Here is a 6132-nt window from a genome sequence, read left to right on the forward strand (position 1 = left end):
AAGTCATGACGGGACGTGCCTGCTTGGAGGGTTCGAATGGTTTCCTCCATTCTCTTCATTCTTTTCTCCTGTTCATTTTCAGGAGGAATGTTCGTCGGTAGAATTGCAGGTGCGGCATGAGTAGGTGTGCCAGGCTCAGTGGGAGGAATATTTAGAGGCGGTGGAGTTTGGTAGGAGAAGCTCATTTGGGTTTGTGGAGCTTGGAATGAAAAAGGTTCCATAGTGGGAGCAGGGACTTGTGTGATCGCGACTGGAGGAACCGTCGGTGGTGGAACGGTGTAAATGGGGGATTGAGTAGGTATGGTGAGCGGCGGCAAAGTGATCATTGCGGGATCTGTTGATAGGAACGCCGCGGGTGGAAATGGCACTGATGTCGGAGCCGGTGGTGGTGGCATAGGATCACTGACTGGAGTGATTGTCGGCACATATGTCGTTGCTGGAAAAGACATATCTTCGCTATCAGTCACATAAATAGGAGGGTCAATCGGATTCCGATGAACAGTTGTCCTGCGTTCAGGAGGCGGAGTATGGCTTGAGGAAGCTCGGTTTTGATCCCGAAGCATTGCCATGAGCTCTGTCATATTGGTGTTCATATTGGCAGCCAACTGATTAACGATCCCTTCAAGTGCGGCAAAGCGCACGGGATCGACAACATTGGGTGACACTTGTGCAGGAGAAGGGAAGTGCGTTGGAATAGCACCGGAATACGTTGTAGGTGCTGGAGATGATATCACACGTGTATCTTCCGGGATGGACTGTGCAGGCATCGGTGGCGCGTCTTGCTCCGAGATAACAGGTTGTTGCTCTTCAGCCATTTTTCCGCGTGCCCGAGTAGGGTATCGATGCGACGCCAGTTGTTAATACCTATATATGTGTAAGTGTATAAGTGCAATTGTTATGTGTTAACCATCTTCTAGATGTAAATGACAGTATATAAATGCATGAGATGTATGAGTTTAAAAACACTAATGCCATTACATCAGCTTGATTCGCGTTTCATAATTTACAAAGGCAGTCTGTTCAAAAGGAAACATAAACATTAAACCGCCAACTGTTACGACCCGTAGCTGAGTGAGCGCTACGCGGATTCTGTACAGGCAAAAACGCTCAGTAAATGAGCTCAAGGGTGGGAGATCCTGCGCGCTCTTGCCTGCGCTCGATCCAGCGTAGCGTTCAAACGCGCTATCTCCCTGTCTTGGCCGGCTACGCGTGCACGAGTTTGAACCAACTCGCTCTGAAGCTCTCTGTGATCAGTGAGTTCTGCGCGAATATCCACTAGCTCACAGCGAAGACGATCTCGTTCTGCCCTAATAACCTGCAGCTCTGTGCGTGCGACTCCTTGACTTGAGCTCTCTGCATCCGAAATGTCTGCGTGCGATGTTGGCAGTATCCGTGGCATGCGTAGTCGACGAACAGGTGCGAATCCATATGGATGGAACTGCATCACATACGCTGCTGTAGCTGCAAAAGCTCGCTCCTCGTCAGTGGGATGTTCTGGAAAGTACAATTGCTGGACGATGCGCGTGCTCCATAAGCGTCGGACCTCTCTAACCCGTAGAATCCTATCCGGGAGTGAAATTGTGGTGTTTGACCATCTGAAGCGGTGTGAAGTGCGATCTGCTTCTATAGGCATATCTTGTAGCCCGCCGAGTTGTCTGATGACTCGGGATGGAAAGATAAGTGTGCTCCCCAAATGACTGATTAAGGGAAGTCCTATAATCGAAGGACATCCCATGATCATGGGACCGCCAGGATTCCAACGTGTAGTCCATAAAAACTGTGCTGGGGTGAGCTCCTCCATAAACTGCATCCAGTCGGTGTAGTTACGGTCGGAAGGTCGAAACACATGAAGTAAGCGAGCGATGAGTGATCGCTCGTCGGTGATACATGAAAAAGGATGAGATAAGCCGAACGGCCTGAGGTGTGCGAGAAGCCAAATCTGAAGCAAATGTGGAGATCCTCTCATCCTGCCCCGTCGATTCTCTCGTACATAGTCAAGAGACCGAATGGTCTCAGCCAAAACGGCTTCCACATAACTATGGCCTCCTACCACTTGGAGGATGACTTGAGCAAGTGCCCCGTCTGTGAGGTTCGACGAGTACGGGAATAGCATGGTTCCGAAGATGAGTAAAAGAAATCCGTGACAAGCGTCGCGCTGATAAGACTCTCCTGTGGCATTCAAAGCACTGGTCTGTATGAAGTCTATGAGCCATGTGGTCCTAATGCTGTGCTCCCCTCCATACTGAAGCTCGCAATAAACTTCTTCGTTGCGGAGACCTAAAAGGACGGCTAGTCTGTTCTGTATCGTGGCAAACGGGTTGGGCACCACGATGTCATGAACCGGTGTAGACAGCTGAAGAAGCGTCGCATATTCCTCTACTGTAGGTGCTAACTCTGTCCCATGGAAGCTGAAAACGGCTCGCTGAGTATCCCAAAAACTAATGGCAGTTCTGAGTAGGGTCCAATCAATGGGAGAATCGGCGAGCAATGGTAGGTCTCCTATGAAGAGCCGGAGGAATGCGCGGTCTACTGGGCGGAATATGTTCCAAAGGCGAGTAATGTCCGCTGACGGTGTGATGATGACATCCAGCCTAGGACAGGGACGCGGGCGATCCATTCTTACCTAAATGGATAAGATATTGGTTTAATGTTTATAAACAAACTGATGTAATGTCCTAGTTTGTTTTGGAAATATGCATGCAGGTACAGAAAATAAATTATAGCACGAGTTCTTTACATTATACAACACTCTCTTAGTGAAAACAACAAAAGGCTCGCCTAAAAAAGAAAACTACGAGCCGACTCAAAGACTCAACTTTTGGGTCGGTAGGCGGCGTGAAGGTTATTTTGGTCCAGCATGACGGTCCCTGTTTATGCATGGTTTCAGTGCTCTACTGGGAAAACCACTAACTAGGGATGGGGGCCCTCGATTCAAGGGTGTCAATTCCTTGAAATCGAGCGAGGATCTTTGGGGGCCGGTTCGGTGGCGGAGCCGACTCGATCCGTTCCCTTACTCGGAACCTCTGACTAACCTAGCTTCCTAAATTGGCGCCCGTGGGATTTCAGGCGAGGTACCTAAATCCACTAGTATGATGCAATGCAAGTGCGGAAAGTAAAGGTGCATAAAGTAGATAAGCGGAAAATTGCAGAAAGCGGTAAATGAACATGCAAGCAAACAAACGGGATCGAGCCTGAACCCACTAAGTATGTCCCCAGTGGAGTCGCCAAGCTGTACGGACCCGAATGTGGACTCTCGTCGGGGCCCGCATCGCGCGCTTTTGGATCGCGCGGCTTGGTCGGAACGTCCACCTTCCCGCGGGGACGCGCGTCGGACACGCGTGAGAGAAGGAGTCGCCACTTATCATTTTACGACCCGAAGGTCGAGGGCGGATAAGTTACCCTGGGTCTAGGGGTATGGAACACCTAGTTTGTTGTTAAGGCATTGATCTGTGCGGAACCGGAAAATCCGTGTTCGGGGGTTCATGTTACGTGCGGGCCTATATCCCGCACGCCCTTTCGGTACTCTGGTTTGCTAGGCTTGCATGTTTTATTATTTACCGCGTGAATTAAGCTGCACTCGGCTCGCACGTTTTGACACCGGATATTCGATGAACCAAACGATGTCGGTTGAGAAGCCGGGAGAGAAGTAAATCTATATGTCGGGGAATTGGTTCACAATCTTGCATTACAGTTCATCGAACCATGGAGGTTGAATCCCTGCGTGAACCAGAACCGCGATATCTTGGATTCACTTGTGTCTGGGCAAGCATTAGACCGATTCGATTAATTCGACTCTCGGACCGTTCGCTCACCGACTGGAATTCTTACAGAATAAATGCACCAAATAGAATCCTTACAATGCTCTCAAAAACAATAAATACAAATTGCAAAAGGGTCGAATTCCAGTCGTTTCGCGTTCGGTTATTATTCCACTCTAACTCACCGTGAGTTTAGGGAAAAGACCGAAGAACTGAAATTCAATGAACGCTCTCACTGAATAGGGCGTTGGACCCTGTGAGTGTTGATTAGGGTGTTGGACCCTGTGCTCGATGATTAGGGCGTTGAACCCTAATATTATTCGGCCTAGGGGTCAGGCCCGACCCGCATGGCAAACAGGTGCAGAAAGATAACAAGCAACAGGTTAATAACAGACAAAGTGTTTGTTATTGTCTTGTTTACGTGAATTAACAGATTATTAACCCAGGGGTGTTTTTGCAAGCAAATGCCATATGCTAAACAATCAAACATATGCCAATGTTTCAGCATTCGGCTTTGTTTTGAGAACTTGACAAAGAGAGTCAAATCTCAGGTGTGTGAATCGCTTTTACAGTTGTTCTGTATTGTGACACTGAATTACCACTGAATTAACCAAACTCGTGTTTTGACTCTAGATTTGGAATCTAGAATTCCTCCTAACCATTATCTAGTGTTTGGTTAGGTCGAGTGAAAGGTTAATCAGCATTTCACAGGTTTTCTGACAAGGATCAACTGTTCTAGTTACCCGAGTCTATGTTAGGATAGCAGAAACTCATCAGTTAGATAAGAAAAGGCTATGCAGATGAACCTGCACCTGAACAGGTAGCCCGTTCTTATCCCGTACTGTAGTGTTTCTATTATGCTAACCCTAAAGATGTCGCGGGGTTGTGAAAAGATGATTTTGCCCTTTATTTGAAAATGGTTTTCAGAAAAAAGGGGAAACATCACAGTGCGGGCCACCTCGGCCTGTAGCCGGTGTCGACCGATTCCCTGGATCATCCAGGGTTGTGCAAGAACCCTGAAAAAGCCAAAGAATCGGTTGATCTGTCCGGAAGTGATCCAGAAAGATCTTCCGTATCTTGACATGAGTTACCTGGAATCAAGTGAAAACTCAAGTTGAGACACAAAAGCCCTTTTTAGACGTCCATGCCACGTCGGACCGCGCGTTTCGGGTTTTGAAATTGATAAGTTTAAAAAGGGCACCAACATCCTTTGACGACTCGTCGACGCGTGTTATCAGTTAATGTCCAATTCGGGTAAACTTTATCAGTGTGAAGTGAGTTTCATCGTGTGAGCGTCCCGATTAACCCATTTGTGGAATTAATGCTTAAGGGTTGTGCCGAATGCATTAATTGTGAAAACGATTCGCGACTCGACGACCAAGACGATTCCATAAAGATCGAGAATAATTTGGTCCAATAACCGAAACTATCCTCATAACCAAATGGACCCGAATGAGTCATCGATACTCGAATCCATGCATGCTTTGTTTAAAAGAGTCTTTACATGATATTTTAATATGGGAATCGTAAAGATATTGAAGTAAAACTTCACATCATCCGATCAACAAATTAAACTTGAGATAAGGAATTCATTCTTGACTCAAGGAAGGCCAAGAAGCCCTCGGCTTCATCTTGTGAAGGGTGGCCGAAGGTTCTCATGGCTCTATCCGAGTCACGAACGATTTCCTAATCGTGGTTTAATTATTTCTCGCATGCTCAAACATCGACCGTGATAAATAGCACCCTTTTTTAACAAAAGCCGGCGTTATCACGATTTGTTTAGCTCATTCAAACATACAAACATTCACAAACGTGTTAATTAAGGAAAAGGATAACATAACACCGGCTTCATGCATGCAATAATGATAAACAAACTCGGAAATTAACTTGAATAGGCTAAGGAGACCGATCTTAACCCGAAAAGAGCAATTTAAATCTCAACCCTCTCCTTTAGAGAATTGGCCGAGACTTAATGTGCCATAATAGGGTCGGGATAGTCTTCTTTATGATGATCCAAGCCCCTTTCCGACATGGTAGCAAGTCCTAAGATAGTGTACGTGTATAATATAACATAAAATTGCATAAAAATTAAATCTTGTGAATGAAACATGCATGAAAACACCATAATACTCCATAGCCATGCAAAAATATAAAAAGTCCTAACTCCTCTAAGTCGAAAGTGTTTTACCTAGCCTCGGAATACGAGGAAAGAGTCGGGGAAGTGTTTGAGAGTCGGGTGACTCGGTGGAACCCTTAAAAGGGTATTCGGGTGCAAGGATGGACGTGCACGGGCACGGTCGAGCACGGTGACGGGAGCTAGTGGGCACGGACAGGCGCTGGTGCGTGTGGTGGGGCGGGTGAGCACGGTGACAGG

The sequence above is a fragment of the Punica granatum genome, chromosome 8 (assembly GCF_007655135.1).
Source record: "Punica granatum isolate Tunisia-2019 chromosome 8, ASM765513v2, whole genome shotgun sequence".
NCBI classification, from domain to species: Eukaryota; Viridiplantae; Streptophyta; class Magnoliopsida; order Myrtales; family Lythraceae; genus Punica; species Punica granatum.